This window comes from Geospiza fortis, unplaced genomic scaffold, assembly GCF_000277835.1.
Source record: "Geospiza fortis unplaced genomic scaffold, GeoFor_1.0 scaffold10, whole genome shotgun sequence".
NCBI classification, from domain to species: domain Eukaryota; kingdom Metazoa; phylum Chordata; class Aves; order Passeriformes; family Thraupidae; genus Geospiza; species Geospiza fortis.
The window spans coordinates 2061666-2079974 of record NW_005054326.1 but is presented as its reverse complement, the minus strand read 5'-3'; the positions used below and the strand labels follow the sequence as shown (position 1 = coordinate 2079974).

The 18309-nt window shown below is 41.0% G+C and overlaps 1 long non-coding RNA gene across 2 annotated transcripts; it reads left to right on the top strand.

Moving 5' to 3' along the window:
• The first annotated feature begins 342 nt into the window (after positions 1-342).
• Positions 343-12905, top strand: LOC115947872. Of its 2 annotated transcripts, none has more exons than XR_004081728.1 (3): positions 343-463; positions 11025-11334; positions 12626-12905. It is a non-coding gene; the product is annotated as an uncharacterized LOC115947872 (long non-coding RNA). The 2 variants fall into 2 exon arrangements; XR_004081729.1 differs by lacking the exons at positions 11025-11334; positions 12626-12905 and adding exons at positions 660-777; positions 1252-1272 and having other exon boundaries at positions 345-463.
• Positions 12906-18309: the final 5404 nt, after the last annotated feature.

Sequence of the window (18309 nt, the reverse complement as noted above, 5' to 3'; positions counted from 1 at the left end):
CTTCTTGAACTCCATCTATATAACAGATTTTACCACATCAGAAAATACTTTTTAAATGCTGATTAAAAAAAAAAAGGCAGTTTTGTTTAGTACAGTTTTTCTGGCCACCACAGAAAGAGCAATTTTTCTGTTAGTACTTCCACTGCATTCCCCCCTCCGCCCCCAAAACCCACAGTGGGATCAATGCATTCTTAAATATGGTGTAGCTTATAAAGCACAGACACAGAACAAGCAAGGGCAAAGAAAAAAGGGAGCGAGGATCTGTTTGAGGAGAGGGAAATCATAAAATCATTGGCTCTGCAGCTCAGAGACACAGCAACAGGTTTTGCTGCAGCAACCCAAAGCTCCCAGCAGACCTGGAGTACTTGAAGGTCTGTGTGGAATGATGTTGATTACTGCTAATTTTTGTGTTCCTGAAAAGGACACAGCACAGGAATGATGCATTGCTACCGAGCTGATTGAGGTATTTTTACTTTATATAAATATGCTATAAAAGAATTTATTAAATAAGTAGTTAACATTATTAAAAATAAGTATTTCTGTATTCTAATACTAAGAATTAGGAAAAATCACAGGGTTTTCTGGAAGGAAAAATAATATTTGAAACTTTGGTTTATTTTTTTTAAATGTTGGAATCTTTTTATGCTCTCTTTTTTCAGATGTTAGATTTCATATTTCCAGCATATCTATATTATGAGGAATGGTTAAGTGATAAAAGCTGCAATTCTGCTTTCAGAACAAGGTTTCTTTCACAGGATATGCAGAAAACCATCAAATGTAAGATCATAAGGACCAAAACCACTAAATATTTTTGGTTGCTTTTTTTCAAGTGTTCATTGTAGGGTTTTCCATTTTTATTGTATTTTGTTTTAGCCAACCTCTAAAATGTTCCTGAAATGCATGCTCTTCTTTCCTCCTCTCTATATTTTTAACAAGAAAGCTGATTTCTCTTTGGGTTTTACTGAGGAAGGGCAGATGCCTCTAGGAAACAGCTGACTTGGGGAGAGTTGTATGGGAATTGTATAATTACGTACAAGGGATGGGAAGAAAGCACAAATCTGCTTCTCTGCAGTCATAGTTTTGTCAAAAGTCAACCAAGGGAACAATTTCAAATTGCCATCTCTCTTTGTCACTACCTCTGCCTCAGGAGCAGATCAAAGACTGCCTGCTGAGGAGAATATACAGCAGAAGGGTTAACCCTACTAATATGATTACTAATAATAAATAATTCATTGCTCCTGTAATGCAAAGTGAAAGAGGCTAAAACCAGAGCAGCACATGGCAATCCCACTGCTTGAAATTTGGCTTGCCCAGGAAGTCACAAGGCTAAACCCAGAGCAGAAGGCTGAGCCATCACGTGCCAATGGATCCCAGCCACCAAAGCCACTGCTGAGCATCTTCATTAGCACATTCCCAAAAGGTGAGATAATTCTACCTGCTCAGAATTAGCAATCTTTTGCTGTGCATGAGGTCACACACTCATTGGCAGAAGCTTGCAATAAATCTTAGGTAGTTAACTAAATGAAAATTGCTATGTATAAAGGATTTTTAAAAATAAAATCCACATTTAGAAAAGTAAATATAATAGGAGGTGCTTAAAGTTAAGCATCCTTTAAGAAGGAAATAATCATGGCTCCAGTCTTCCTGCCCATAGAATGGGGGTAACATTACAGAGCCATTTTCTAAATTACTACAGGATGTTAAGATGGGAGTCTCTACATTAGGGCATGATAGTGTTATTTTCATTCTCTTTTCACACAATATTAAGTGCAATGCTTCTAAAAACCTGCCCCATCTACACTGCTGCAGAGTCAGGTCTGTTAAAAAAAAACATAAAGGAGAGTGAGCGATCAAGCACACATTACAGCTGCACCACTGGGTCAGTAAATGAGAAGTTAAAATAAGAAGTTCATTCAATAAAATATTGATTCTGGAAACAGATTACAGGAAATCATACCATACCACTAACTTAATTTATGAGTATTTATATTGCAGGAATTATACCAATATATCAAACACAATGCCTTCAACCTTAGTTCAAAAGAGAATTTTATCTCTAAGCTTTAACAACAGGGCTGAAAATAATCCAGATTATATGGGCAGCATTTTAGCAGCCCATTTTCATCTTCTTTAAAAGCAACATTCTAATGCATGATGGTTAAGGATCAAGTTGGGATTATGAGGAGAATGTTAAACATATACCAAGTAATACATCTGTTTTGAATAAAAGATGTTGTATAGAGTTCCAGTTCATTTTTTTTTCAGCTCTTTGCTGTACGTGTTGTAGCTGCTAAGTGAAACCATGCATCAGATAAATACATCACTTCAGCAACAGATTGCTAATCAATTGTCTGACATGTTCTGAAATATGTGGATTAAAAATACTTTTTTAAAAAAAGGCTTTTCTAGTTTGGAAAACTGTTTCATGTTCTGTCGTGGTTCACTCTTCCACCTCTGAGCTTCTAGGATGTGCTGTTGTCTCTAGACTGGTGTTAGACCATTCCCTCCATGGCAGGAAAGCCATGGTGGAAGGCATGTTCCCTGCCCATTTCCAAACACCAGTGTGAGGGAAAGGCTTGGTTGCTGGCCTGTCAGTCTCTGGCCAACAATCAGGTTTCTCCCAATAAGAGAATCACTAAAATATTCTGTTTGATTGCTGTATCTTATGATTTGGATACTGTTTTGAAGCAACTGATTTTTCAGAAGGTTAATTTAGAAGTTCTGATACAGGGATTGGGTTTTTTTCTTCTTCAATTGGAATAGGAAACTGGAAGCTTGCTGTATCATACAGATTATCAAAATTTGTTTCACTCACTAACACTTTCATTTCAATCATGTCAGAACTTCACACTTATATGCATTTTAAATAGCCACCTTATCAAATCTGTTTGTTAACAATAACTAGCATGACTAGTTCCTAATATTCAACCAAAATGTTTACTATTTCAATACAAGGGAAAATGGGTGCATGTAGGGTCCACATGTGCTAGGCTGCAGCTACAGGTCCTCCAGAATTCTGGAAGCAGTTGTCCCCTCTTCCCATTCTTGTTATCCTCCCTGCCTGCAGCCTCACCTCCTTCTCTTCAGAGCAGCTCTTTGTCAGCTTCCTCATGGGACAGGGAAGGAGGGCATTCAGGTTTTTTGTTCCTGATGAGGGGAAAATAACAGTGGAAACAGCTGCCATACAAAGGCCGAGTGTTTAAGATCCGTGCTCTGGTACTTGTCTCGTCCAGACTCAAACACCTCTACTCAGGAACCAGAGATATTTTCCAAGTATTGAGTAATTAAAACTCTATTTGATGCCCTCTGCTTCTCATACTGCAGAAAAAAGTGAACAATCATTCCCTCTTCAGCTTCTTCACTCCACTAACTCCTATTGTGTCATTGTCCAGTGATGTTTTTTCCATGCTATAGGGCTTTGGACAATTAATTTTGGTCAAATACCATCACAGTCACGTTTCTTTGTCTGCCACTGCTGCAACCCACCCAAACTTTCTCACATTCATCTGAGGAAGAAAGAGTAATCAAACAAGTCCACATACACTAAAGAGTCCTGAAGCTGCTGGCCCCCATGAACTCAACCATTACCTACATCAACAGGTATCAGAGACAGAAAGCTGAGTAAAAACACAATCATAACCTGTCACTCAGACTGATCCTGGGCTGATCTTTGAATATTTCCTCACTGCTGTAATTCTCTGTGGTTTTCTGATAACCTAAGGCATGTGATGACAGAAGAAACACTTTGAACCTGACATAGTGCTGGGTTATGGTTTTGTGCAGTCCTCTTGCTGTGACTGTGAAGCAGGCAGAGAGTTCTTACTGAGGTATCTGCTAAGAACCAAAGGCATTCATAGTCCCACCAGGATCTGGCTGAAGACCCAACTCCTTTCTACTACACAGAGCAATCCTCCTGGGTCAGATTCTTTAGCACTTAGCTGCCAGGGCAAGGGCAATAAATACTCAGTGTTTTTGAGGCAAAGAAAATCGAGTCACATCAGCAGATGTTCCTGCACCCATAGGAAATGTATCTCCCAGGGGGAAAAGATGGATTTAGGGAGTGGGAAGTTTTCAAAGGGGCTCCCACAGTCCAAAGGAACATCTACTAGCAGACCTGGCAATGACTCTTGGTGTCTTTGTGTCCCCTTTGCTGTCACACCAGGGCAGTGTCTGCAGGTACAGTCCCTGTGAGCATTACAGAGCCACAACAGCAGAGCTCTGTCCAACGTTTGCCAGCTGAAAGAGATTTTATGGATTTTATGCCATCATAGTTACACCAGGCTCTAAACCCAACAGGTTAATCTGGCAGCAGCCTTTTCCTGGCAGCACAGCTGTGTCCACACCAGGAACTTTGCTGGCTGAGCTCCACTGGGCAGGTGGGATTTATTTTATTTTCAGAACCGGGCTAACATCAGCACGTGAGCAGAAGTTTCTAATGTAGGCCTGTAAGAAACATGTCTGATTCAAAAACTCCATTACCTCTGCACGTAGCAATGAGCTGTCTTGTCCCTCAACTCCAACTACAAAAAAACTTAACTTGTGTCCTCCAAAAAAGGAGGTGGGAAAACTGGTGATGCTGATGGATCACAGGAAGGTCAGAAATGTTTATGAGTTTTCTGAGAAAGAAGCATTTGATTTTTGCAGTAACAAGGCAATTGTTGAATCTTCTTGTTACTGCTGGTATGTGAGAGACATGGCATTGGGATACACATTACAGCAGAATCAACCTCAGCTTTAGAAAACAGAAATAGGACCACTGCCATGCAAAGTTGGTTTTTGTTTTTGGGTTTTTTTGTTTGTTTGGTTTTTTTTGTTTTGGTTTTTGTTTTGTTTTGTTTTGTTTTGTTTTTTTAATAAAAGTTTAATTACTGGTCTTACAGATGTCATACTTTCAATTCCAGTACAGGGACAGGAAAGTTACACAAAATTAATATGCATTTAGAAAGGAATCAAGACATCAAGCATTTATGCCAGATTAGCTGTTTACTTGTTAATATTGTGTATCTTTTTGATATAAGCATTAACCTTGCTGAACCAAAAAAACCTCTTTGTATGAAGACCCAATGTAAGCTGGAGGTCTTACTCTGTATGAACTGTTGTCACCAAGTGCATCTTCCACTATCCTTAAGGACCTTTTAGCCTTTTACAGGTACTTTTTTTTCTGATTCACTTGATTTAAAAACAAAGCATCTTTACTGAGAGAAATTGTGTTCCTCATATTACAGATACTTTGAATCAAGGTTGGTCCAACATCCTCAGTCTTGTGTCAAACATAAAAACTCCAATACAATATTAACAATATGCCAGTGCAATATTAACACTGGGCATTTTATAAATGTGGAGAATGAAAAAGATCTTGAAACATAAAATGAGACTCTGTATTCAGATGGTATAATAGATATCTTTGATTACTAGATACTTGCCTTGATCTGATTTGTATTTTAAATGAAATGTAATGAACTGTACAGGATATGTAGAGCATAAAGTCACATGCCTGTAAAAAGCCTGTTGCATTCCCTGACTTAAAAAAACCCCAACATTTGAAAACTTGATTACTTCATAAAAGCTGCAATATGATACAATAATAATAACTCAGTGTTATGTAAAGCTAAAATCTGCTGCCAAACCATGAAGGTTGCCAAGTTAACATTGACTTGCAGATAACCATTATCACGATGGAGAGCTTTTCCTGAATAAGAATGTGTTCACCAAAAATGCAGTTTTCACAAATCAAAGCAGCCCTTAACTCATGTAAAATCTGGCAAACACATCTGAACATTTTTTTTCAGTGATGAAAATCCTTTGGCTTTATTAATCAAGTAGATGAAGAGCATTCAAGAGCATGACCCCACAGGGCAAAGGTTAAGTCATAAGCTGGGATATCTATTTTGCAGTTTCTGATCCAAATTCTCTTAAGAGGAGTTTTTGTCTTTTAGTTCTCCCTCACTGGGCTGCTAGTAAAAGCAGGGAAAAGGAAGAATGATGAAAATTACCATCTGCTCCTATTTATCCAGATATATCAGTGTCTTTTTACTTTCATGAAGAGTAGTCAGAAATATTTTGCCAAAGACAGTCATGTTAATGTGCCATTATTAAAATGTTTGAGTTTGATTCTACCTGAACCCATATGCAAAATCTTATCTTGGCTGCCAAAACCAAAACACCATTTATTCACCTGGTTTCTAGATCAGTACCTTTTGTAATGCATTTTCCAGGACTCCCTTTAGAAAAACCTGTGTTGCAGAACTCTGCCAAATCCAGAAAAATAGAAAGGGATTAAATACAGCAGGATGTAAAAATGTCACTGCTGTGCAGGGACAGGAAGAAGAAACTATATTAACAATCAATAACTAGGAGAAATATCACAGAGCCTGGCTTTTACCAAAAAGAACAGGCTGAAGATGCTGAAGCCAATATATTCATTGCATAGAAATGCAGATTTTTATACCTTAGAAGCTTCACTTCCATGTGTAATACCAAAAAACCACAGTCAGCCTCTGAACTGCCTGAACCAGGCAATAGAATAGACCTTGACCAGCCACTTTTGCTGCAATCAGCATCCCTCAGTGCTCCTTCCTCAACTGCATTTAGCATTAATCCTACCTGATCCAGATTAGAGGGAGCTGAAACCCCGAGTGGATGCCACTCCCACTTAAAATATAAACCAAAGCAAATGATATTGATATATTTCAGAAGCTTTTAGAACACTCCAAGTTCATTTAACTAAATGTTCATTGAGAAATCACAGCCACTAACAAAGAAGAGACACAGATGGAAACCTGTTTTTCCAGAGTTATAGATACCTTATTCATTTCACTATTTTCTTTTCTTTCACGAGTTTCCTGTTTCAGATCTCTTAAGAAAAAGCTGTATTTAAGATGTCAAAAAATCTTCTTAAGAACCAGCAATGCTCTCTCTAGGGATTGTTTTAGGCAATGATAGTTTTACAGTTTCCTCTTCACATTGGATAAGGATCTTGGATAGTGTCAGATATTTGGTATGTGGACACGATCTTGGCCCCTGGATATGAAGTTGTCATAGCTACTCTGGATGGTTTCTAAACATGACCAAATCCTCCACAGGATCCTTCCTAAGTTTCATGGTCTGCAAAGAGCTCCCCTTTAAAAACCAACAGTTTGCAAGACTGAGTGGGTAATACAGTTTTTCAGGTAGAGTTTGGCATTTTCTCTTGAAAATAAACACTTTTTAAAATTATAAAATAGGGAAAGGGCGAGAAAGAGATACTATAGATCAACTAAGAGAAAGCTCATCATGTAAGATAACAGGAAGAAGGTCCAATTCTTTCGTGCAAACTATACAATAAATTCTGGTTTGGTCACAGCAGTGTAGAACTGGAATAAATTCATCAACACTGGAGGAGCTGAGCTCAAATTATACCAGAACAGCTGAGAGTAAAGCCAAGCCTTTAGGTTTCATATTTTGTTCAGCTCTCCTATAATTTAAGAAGAATCATAAATCAGCAGCTCATCATCTCTGGAAATATATAGAAAACAATTTTCTTTTGAGCCTAAAAACATAAGAGTGGTTTAATTACCTTTAGATTCAAGGAATTAACCTTGAAGTATGGTCATACTTCAGAATAGGGTTTTATAATCTTTTTAACATGGAAGAAGGAACATTTTCCAAACTGTATTTCACCCTAGATACTCAGATTATTCTCTGTTCTTTTCCAATGCAAGAGGCAAGAGCAGAATAAGTCATGAACAGGGATTGCTGATTCAAAAGGTAACTACAGGATATGTTCATAGCAGAGAAGACAAAAAAGGAAATTTAGTAAATGGAAAGTGGTTTAGACCAAGCTCTTCAGCAAGAACTACTGCCACTGAAGTTATTACCAAAAAAAAAAAAAAAAAAAAAGGAAAGGAAGGAAGAAAGAAAACCTTAATAGGTTAGGTCTGCTTTGAGTAGGAGGCTAGACCAGATGACTTCCAAAGTCCCTTGCAATCTAAATCATTGCATGATTCTAAACAAACTGGACTTTTCTTGTAAACGTATTTGTTCAGGAGACTAAAAGAGATTTAAAAATCAAGATTGATTGGATAGGTGCTTATTATTACAGCAAAAATTACAAACAGTCACTTACAAGTAGCAAAAATATTACTTCCTCAGAAATACAAAAAATAATGACCCTATCATTTGAGCATTCAAGTAAAGTCTGGTCAGAAAAAAATATAATCTATAACACTTTTGTCATTTTCCCTAAGCTTTCCCACTGATGGAACGCAACCTTTTGGTCATGTATATCACTGCTTCTCTCTCAACCACAGCCCTCTTGCTGGAGTCTAAAAGACCCAAGGAAATGATGCTGTTGAGTACAAAATTTTATGAATGTCCTAATGGAAAATGTTTCACTGTATAACTTCTAGGAAATTTAGCCTTACTATGGGATCACTTATAAACTGGGCACTTAATTTTTATTGCCTTGTTGGTTAAGTTAATTACATTATGACTGCTAGCAATTTTTCATCAAAACAAGAGGCTGTTTTACCATATCTTTTACATTTTGCTTCTCTAGAGTGCACTGGAAAGTATCACAAATATAGACAGAGGACTGTTGTTAAGTGGTGGCATTTATGCTTGTAAGTTTAATCCAAAATAAATTTGCCATAAACCAACAATAAAATGGAATATAAGACTGACATTAAATAAGTGGATTTTGCCATGGTGGACTAGTGAAAAGAGGAATGTTAGAGGTATACTGGGTGAAAACCAGGTAATATGTAAAGTTTATTGTATTGAGTCTCCTATTGCACATACGTTACTTGACAGTGCTTTGGGGTTCCTGCAAACACAAACATGGTCAGACAGGCAACTAAACAAAAGCAACAATGAAATAGGCACAGAGACTCTGCTGATGCCAGTGTGTGTGTACAGACCCTGCTTCCCTACCCAAAAATCCCACTGAGGTCTCTACTTCCATCCTACTCACTCTAACCACAGAGAGAATCCCTTGTTATTTCAAGGAAGATAATAGAGTCAAAACGGGCCATATTGCACTAATTTGAAGAATAACTACAATAACTCTTGCTAGTGCAGTGAGAAAATGCCCAATGAGCTCTGCTGGTTTATGTGTCAGCACTTTCATGCTTGCATTTCTGTGCAGAGCTGTAACCCTGGGAGCTATTCTGGTATTCACCATGTCCATCTCTGTGTTTTCCCAGTGTTTTGATGTGAAGCTGTTTTTAGATCTGCTTGCAAGTCTCTGAATCAGCAGCACAAGGGAATGAACTGCTTTCAGTGATTAAAGGCAAATATCACTAAACACTTTCAGGATATAATTACAGAGCATTTTCACTCCTCTGCTGCTATTGGCTTAAAGGAGTTTGAGTTTCTGCTGATAGTTATCCTCTAACAGCTGGGGCCACTTTTGACCCAAACACATGGATGTGATCTATGTGGTACCACCACAGTCCTCAGAGATATTTAGTTAAGATGTTCTTCAAGATCAGGCCAAAAGCATGAAGGAAAGCTTACTCAACTGTTATGAAATGTACAAGTACCATTGTAGAACTATTTTCTGTTCTCTCTACTTTTATCATGACTTTGTTAGTAGTATTTCCAATTTTTTTCCCCCTTTGAAAAGACCGCAGTTTAAAGCTCTCCCCCAAAGATATACTTCCTTCCAATGGGTTTATAGCTTGACTTTTTTGGCTTTTATTCCCCTTGCAGTACACCTTTAAACATTAAAATATTTTTATGCTGTGTGCATCTTACAAGGAGCCATAGGTATTTCCTGAGACAAGGAAAGCACAGAGACAACAAAAGTCTCACTTCTTACCACAGTGTATATGCACCCTCACTCCTTTTTTTTCCCCCTCTTTGTTAATCATCATCTACTTCAAAACATGGATTTAAAAGATCAGTCTGTCTTTCATCAGATGAGGGCATCTTATCACTCAGTAACTGTAAGCTTGGGCCACTACACAAGATGCTATGAAGACACCAGCTATAAAGACAGTTCTTCCCTTGAAAACCTTACTGTTAAGACATCACACACCCAGAAAAAGACACAACACACCCAGAAAAAGAAAGAAAAGTGAGACTTGTAGTAGTATTTGGCAAAAAATCAGGTAAATTTTCACTTGGACGATACCCCCCTGTTAGGAGGTCACTGGTAAGGTGTGTACAACTACATGAATGCTGCTCAGTTGTACTTACCCAGCCAAGCTAATGCTGAGGGAAAACAAACAACTAATCCATGGAAGTTGTATTCCTGAATGAGAAGGGCAGGATATCACAGCAGCTCAGGATTCAGATTTGAACCCTGGAGCCCCCATAGATCTGGAGAAGGCAGCCTCTTTGACCTTCCAAAAGTGTAGTATTTTGAGGGCTTTTTCTGCAACTGTTCTCTCACTTAATCCTTTTTAAAACCACTGTCAAGGAGGGAATAAGTTCCAAAGATGAGTTCTCCAAGATCCCACAGGTGTGGACTTGGCACATTTGGAGAAGAAGGCTGTTTCCTCCTTCTGTGTCCCTCTTCCCTCTTCCTACCCCTGCCTTGTACACAGTCCCTCCATACTTTTGGAAAAATTAGATTTGAGCTTAGCTCTAACCAAACCCTACACTCCAGTAAGGCTCAGCTAAGAGACCTGATGAGGAAATGCTGCTGGTGAAAAACATCTGGGCTTTGTTTTATGCACCCAAAGAGTTATAGTTATTGTCAGAAATACCATAATGTATAAAAGCTGCAAACACCCAACTGTAGTGTCAGACTGCCAAATTGTACAAATGTATTTGTCTCTCTTATTTGTAAACGTTATTTGAACAGAAATGGCACATTGTAACCACCTAACAAGAAGCAGTCTTTCTGATGACGTTTGAGACTTCATTGCTGCACTGTATGGAAATATTTAAGACTTAAAAGATTTATATTACAAAATAACATTTCAAATGGCTCAGTCCTGCTCCCAGTAAAGTCAAAAAGGGGGTTACTTTCAGCTTCAATGAAAGTGGCATAAAGGCCAAGATGAATTTAAAATTATTTTTTTCTGTTTTGTTCCAAGAGTCAAGAAGTCTCTCCAAGAAGTCTACTCCTTAAAAAAAAAGAAGAAAAAAAATCAAGCAAGTTATCAAGCATCCATCAGTGCCATGGCCAGGCATGAACATCCACCGAGACCCCTGAATGTCAGAGTTCCACCACACACAGTATGCTGGGCCCAGAGAAACACCATGTATTTCCAAGTTTAGGATTGGAAGGCATCTGTTGCCTTTTAAAATATTTTCTCACAATATCCAACACACCGTCCCATTTGCTCTGAGACAAAGATTCTCATCTTATGGACATACTTCAAACATAAAAATCAACACTAGCAAGTAAGTAGTACAGTCTGATCCTTTAAAGGGATTAGAGATTGAGTAAAGTCAGCAACCTTTGATTCATTTTCTTTTTTTATGATTGACAGATGCTAAATTAAATTATATAAATGAACAAACAGGCCGATAAACTTTTATATCCATATTTCAATTTAAATAGCACAAGGACAAACATTTATCTTCAACTGAGTTTTCCCACCTGCCTCCAGAATGAAAATGTTTTTCTTTGTTGGTTTTTATGTTTTACACTGAGATTTTTTAAAATAATTATTTGGATCATGCATTTTGCATTTCTGCTGATCCTCAGATGTGAATAGCAAAATCATACCTAGCTTCTTGATGAAAGTTTACAGGAAACGTGGAAATTATATATCCTAATATTTAGATTATCCTTTCTTCTCCTCTTTCTTATTATTTCTCTTCCTTTTTAGTAATTTATTTAGAATTATAAGCTCTGTTGGAGACCTTATACTGTGCATATGTGGGCTAGGACACCCTTCACTAGTCCAGGTTGCTCTAAGTCCTGTTCCATGTGGCTTTGAACATTTCCAGGGATGGGGCAGCCACAACTTCTCTGGGCAACCTGTGCCAGGGCCTGACCACCCTGTTTCCCCTCTGGTGCCACGCTTTGCTGTTCTGCTTGAAGAGCCCTAAGTGACCCTTTAAGCTCAAACATAGCCAGACAATTTTCATCCCAGAAATTTATGAGGGACAGCACGGTAATGTCACACAAAGGTGATCCAGTGACTTCATTTGGATCAAGTTAGCAGAGACAGAGTAAAGCTGTTCATCTCCTGAGAGTCCTGGTGACTGCTGCAGTAGGGTGAAGGCCTGGAAGAGCTGAGAAAGGGAACTACAAGGACAGGGAAAAAAAACCTTACAAACCCAAACCAGAACAAACCAACAAGCATTTTATAAGGAAAAAAAAAGAAGTTGGAATCCAGCTGTATATTTTAAAAGGGAAAGGTTAGAAAAACATTCAGGGAGAGCACCCAAAAAGTTAATTTCCAGCAGCACTTGAGGCAGCAAAGCCTGGGAAGGCTCCTGGCGCCCTCTGGTGTGAGGCGGCAGCAGGAGTGGAAATTTCCTCTGGAAAAACACCTTTGTCCCAAAGTTCAGGCAGATAAAATGACTCTTAAGAGTCCCGATGGAAAGAGGGGTAATTTGATCCCCCAAGAGAAGCGTGGCTTGGGGCGCAGCTTCGTTTTGGGGTGACGGGGAGGAAAGGCGGGAAGCTGCTTTCTATTTTTATTCTTATTATTTTTACTTGGTTTTCATTTCTTCTCCGGAGTCTCAAGTTGGGCCGGCTGCAATATGAAGAAAGGAGCCCTGAAAGCCGGTGAATGAAAAGCTCGCAGGATCCTCGGAATAATGGCTGCAGCATGACAAACATTTTTAAAAAACAGGAAAACCTCCCAAATCATGCGCGTCTGTTTCCCTCCCGCCTGGAGTTTCCAAAGGGAGAGATAGCCTAAACGAGCACGGAGGAGAAATGTCTTCTTCAACACCATTTAAATACTAAAAGGGAAAAGCCTGGGGGGAAAAAAAAAAAAGAAAAAAAAGAAAAAAAAAGAAAAACAATCAAACAACAAGACAGAAAAGGCATTGTTGACTTCAAGCACCTCTCCCTTAAAATTGAAGGATGCTCCCTAACCCAAATCGACACCCTTAATTTAATTGCCAGGAGAGTGAGGAGCACTCTCTGCTAGCAGGCTATGAATTCACATTTTTTTGACATCTTTTTTTACATTTTTGCTATCATTAACAGTGATAATAGCTTCTTGTGAGAAACAAATGCACAAAAGCCCACTTCTAAATGCAAAGGGACCGACAGAGCAAATCAGTAGAACGAACACCAGGGTTCTTCCTTTAGGTACCTGCTGAGGAAATATACTCTGGGTTTAACCCCTGAAATTAAAGGGGGGTGGAGCGCGCTGTTTATGCGAATTGGAGACAAATACACAGAGCTTTCCAGCTCATCTTCACCAGCTGTTTTTCCTTCATTCCTAGCATCTTCCAGCAAATGTATCTCCCAGCCCCTCCCAGGAGACGGGATTTTTGGATTTTTGCCAGGAGCCGCTTTTTGAGAGGGGGTGGTCCCGCGGCGGGGGGGTCTCGGCTGCAGGCCGCGGGGTGCGCAGGTGGGAGGATGTCCCTGTGGCGGGGATGGTGGCGGGGTTTCAGCTGGCCCTGCACTGCAGCTCTTCCTCTCGGCACCCTCTCCATGCGGGCAGCAGCTGCTGGGCTCCTTCCTCAGCTGAGCACAAATTTACCTTAAAAACAAATCATAGGTTTAATTACTTCTTTTTTCCTTAATTATTTTTTTCTAAAAAATATTTTTGTTCTTTTGTTTTTGCCTGTTTATTTGGTGGGGTTTTTTTCTCTTTTAAAAAGGAAGCTTTTTGTGCAAGTGATTTCACGTCTTGATCTGACAATGCTTGACAAAGTTTGGGGATATTAGCGGCAAGTCCGTGACTGTCGCTCTGCTATTTGCATACCAACCAAAACACACTTCCTTGGGATAAAAAATGCTAAACTAAACACAGTTTATTTAGTAAAAGCCAGCAGATTTCTGTCAAGATGCAGGCAAGTCTCGGTACCTATCTTGATTTGTAGGTACACACGCGTGGTGCTCTTCCACCCCAAGCTCTCCATCGAAGTGCTGTGAAAGAGAAAAGATATTCGTATTTTTTTAATTAAAGGACCCATTTTACAGGCAGCGATAAGTCAAAGCAAACCGCAGCCGAATTCTTGTAGGAAGGGTCATGCGCGGGCGGATTTGTCCTATTAATAGGACACAGGAAGAGCCGGGAGAGCAAACGCCTGCCCCGAACACAGCGTGGGATGTTATTTGAGGTAATAGATTGAGAGCAGACACGAAATCAGCGCTTTGTGGACGTTCAAACGCGTCGTTTTTTTGCGTTAAATAACATCTTAGAAGACGCCCCCCCCGGTTTTTCTGCTGGAAGGATGCGGGATTATTTGGAAGCATTTAGAATGGAGAGAAAAAAAAAAAAACAACTGTATCCAGACGACAGCTCCCCGTGGGAAGCTAATCAACATTATAGACAGTAAACATTCTACTATTAAGGGCTACTTTGCCGCAATTGGCTTTAAATCCAGGAAATAATTCTGAGACCACATCGGAGTTTACCTGGAAATGACGGGAAAGTAACGGAGTATTCCCGAAACTGTCAGTACCTTTCAGGGAAGCCTGTTGATGCTGAAGGACTGATAGTGGGCAGAAAAAAAAAACCAAACAAAAACCCCGAAACAAACAAACTTACAAAAAACCCGCACACAACAAACAAACAAAATTCAGGACAACCCCCTGAGCCCCAGTGTCGCCGCGTTTAGGAGACAACATACAATACGTTTCTAAAAATCCCGCTCGCTTAATTGTTGCTATTGTAGTTAAAATATTGGCTGACACCGCATTAAAGGTCTCAGCAAGTTACAGACGATCTCAGCGGTTACAGACGTACGGAACATTTAAAACATGACACTGCCAGTTTAAGAACTAAGCATTTTAGGTAAAAAGGACTCTGACAGCGATTCATTTTCCCTAATTAGGAATTAATGGGTTTTTTAAAGATTTTTTTTTACAACGGACACCTCTCAAAAAAAGATTTCAGTATTTTTGCTTGTATTGACCTTCTTCTTCACAAGCAGTAAAAAATGTAGAGTTCAGGAGGTGCTGGATTTTTGGCTGGTTGTATTTTATTTTATTATTTTATTTTATGTTGAGCTTTTATTGTTGGTTGTTTGCTTGTTTTTCAGTATCCACTTTGTATCCATGTTTATTACATTAGTCCATTACTAAAATTTTCAAGAAGAAACAAAAACAAAAATAAACCCAAAACTATGGAGGCGATGAGTAGGGCCTTACTGTACTTTTTTAATTAACGGAAAGACAAAATTTCTATTGATTTAGGGTGGAAGGGAACGAGGCCCTATGAGAATCACTACAGGAGTCAGGTGTATTTTCCTTTCTCTCCTCAGCCTCGGGAGACGAGGGGACAATGCCGCACTACCGCCCATTCCAGGGCAGGGCTGCTCCGGCCCGAGTGACACGGAGCCGCTCCCAAAACTCTCCGGGATCCCTTCCCACGTCCCCACCGATCCCTTCCTTAGCAGAGGGAGGGCACACGAGTGGCAGGCGGCTGCTGCCCTGCCCGAAGGATCGGCGCGGCAGTGGGAGCCAGAACCAAGCCAGGGGCTTTGCAAATATTCCCTTCCAAAGCGCAGCGAAAAGGGATTACACTGAATTACAAATACCCCGCAATATTCTGCTTCCATTCACGCTTCAAAAAATTACTTTTCTAATAATCCATTAACTGCTTTAATGACTGCTTTAATGACCAGTGTGACTTATTCACCGCTGCTCCGTGAAAGTTATTATTTATTTGAAAATTCTTCGCGATTTCCAGTTGCTCTCCACATAACATGCACTACTCGAAGAAAGCAAGAGGGCTCTCAAACAGGAAAATGCAGAGTTAGTCCCTCATTCTGCAAGACGGTGACGCCACTGGGGCTCGTAGTTTCATTTTTAATACAAAGAAAATTATTCTCCTCCGTGTTGAGCACTTTTTTTTTTATTTTCCTCCTTACTATTCCCGTGGATCTCCCTGGCAGGTGCTGGGTGCTGAAGCCTTAGGAGAAAACGGGCTACCTTTTGACAAAGGCCTAACTATGGACTTAAACAGTCTCACTTGAAGCGCCCACATTAACAAGCAATAAACCCTACGACGTCGTTTCAATCCCAAATTCACTGTACCACGCTCAAAGGATGCCGTAAACAATGTGAGCAGTAAAGAAACATTGTGCGAAACGGGAATTTAAAAAAAAAAAGGAACAATTTTTTTTTTTAAAGGGCTCTCATAACCGAAAAATACTTTCAGGATATGTGACAATCTGGAGCAGGACCTGCAGACTCGTCCGTTCCGTGGGGAAGCAGAGCCAGCGCGCTCCGACCGCCGGGCTGCGAACGCCGCCGCCCCGGCTCCCACCCGCGGGGGATGCTCAGCACAGGGGCCGCCGGCTGACAACCAAAATCGCCACGGGGCAGAGCCGAGCGTGCCCCGAGTCCCACCAGTTATTTTTATCCTCGTCCGGCCTTTCCAATCCATCAGATCTTCGCTGCGAGGCGGGGAGATAGAAAAGCACCCTTGGAACTCAGCCGGGCTCGCAGGGACACACGGAGCTCGCCACCGGGCTGTGACATCGGGCCGCAGGCTGCCCGCCCTGACCGTAAATTAGCAACAGGAAGAGTTAGCTACCTAAATCCGAAATATTGAAGAGATCTCAGTAAAGCAAAGAAAGAAAATTTAAAAGTAACAAAAATACACCCCCAAATACCAGCTTAGGACAGGCGGGCAGCAGCACAGCGCTGCTGGCTCCCGGTGACCGAGTTGCTGCTGCTCGGATTATCCTCTGAGACGCTCCAACCACGGAGGGAAGGAACCTTCCTTTTTTTATTGTTGGTTTGATTTTTTAGTTTGTTTTTTGTTTATTTGATTGTTTTTCCCCCCTTCAATGTCTCTTCTTTTTTCTGTACGAAGCAGCAACCCCGACCCTGTGAACTAGGCCTTGCAGAATCTCCCAAAACAGTTTAATAAACGGTAAACACGGGATTGAGATATTCTGATTGGCATTTATTTATAAAATATATAAAGTACATATTATGTATTTATATGCACATGTATAAATATATATCTAAGCTCCCCCCGGCCTTTTTCAATACGTCGGGAAAAACTCAGACTCGAGGTAATGCAAAGTCAGTAACAGGAGCAGCTTTTCTCCGGCTCTGTCTGACAGGCTTTGTCTCTATGTCTGCGTCAGACAGCGCTCAGTCTAAACCAACCGGATTAATCAGGACGATCCCCGGGTGATCCTGAGCAGGGTGACAAACCGCAGTGCTAAAATATGCCCGTGCCACTCTCTGCGGACACCTCGGGGTTGTTTTACAGTGGCACATCCCCGGTTATCCCTCTGCTCGGGAATGCCGGCCGAGGCGCTGGATGCGGGAATTAAAATCCACCATCGCACCAGGGGAAAGTTTTAAATCCCAGGATTCACTGTCCTCATCAGGAACAGTAAAAAAAAAAAAAAAAAAAATCAGGTATAGTGATACGCTCTCACGTTAAAATTGTGACACGAAGGCAACACTTTTTTATTTTTTAAGTTACTTTTAAATAATGATATTTTTAAATAACGTAGTGTTCAGGAGTAGCGATAAACTCATGTGTAATCATGACACGGGTGCAATGCAAGTAATTTTAAACAATCGGTATGGGTTTCTTCAAAGGGCTAGTATGATTTCAGCCTTGTCTTTGGAATACACTTCGGGGGCCCGGAATGTTACGTGCTCGGTTACTCGGCAGGGAAAGGACAGACCGGGACGCTGTGGATGTTCTATTTAGGGGAATTTTTGTCCGATCCAAGGACAGGAGCCCCGGGCGGGAGCAGGCGGTCCCTGCACACAGCACCACGCAGACAGTCTCGCCATTTTACACAGCCACCGCTCCTGCGCATTAAACGGGACAGCGGAGGACGGGCTGGGATCACATCCAGGGGCGGCACAAGCCTTAATCCGGGGCCGTGGAGGAGCCAAGAAACCCCCGGAGGGACATGCGAGCAGACGGAGCCCTGCGCCCACCGCGCCCCTTCAGCGCTGCTTCCAGAGAGCCCAAGATTTTTTAAAAAGGGAGGAGAGCCGGCGAACTCTTCCAGTTTGTGTTTCCATGCACGGTCCTCCAAGCGAACACGAAGGGGCGATCGAAATGAAGATGTCTGAGGGTGCTGCCCCTCACGGCAGAGAGGGCTCTACGCCTCACCAGCCTGGGTCCCGCTGCCCGGCACCCGTCCGGTGCCCTCCCACCCGTGCCAGCCCGCTCGGCCCGCAGGGAAGGGCGGGCTGAGGGCGGCGGGGGCGGTGGCTGAGGGCGCCTGCCTGCGGGGGGAGCCCAGAGAAAA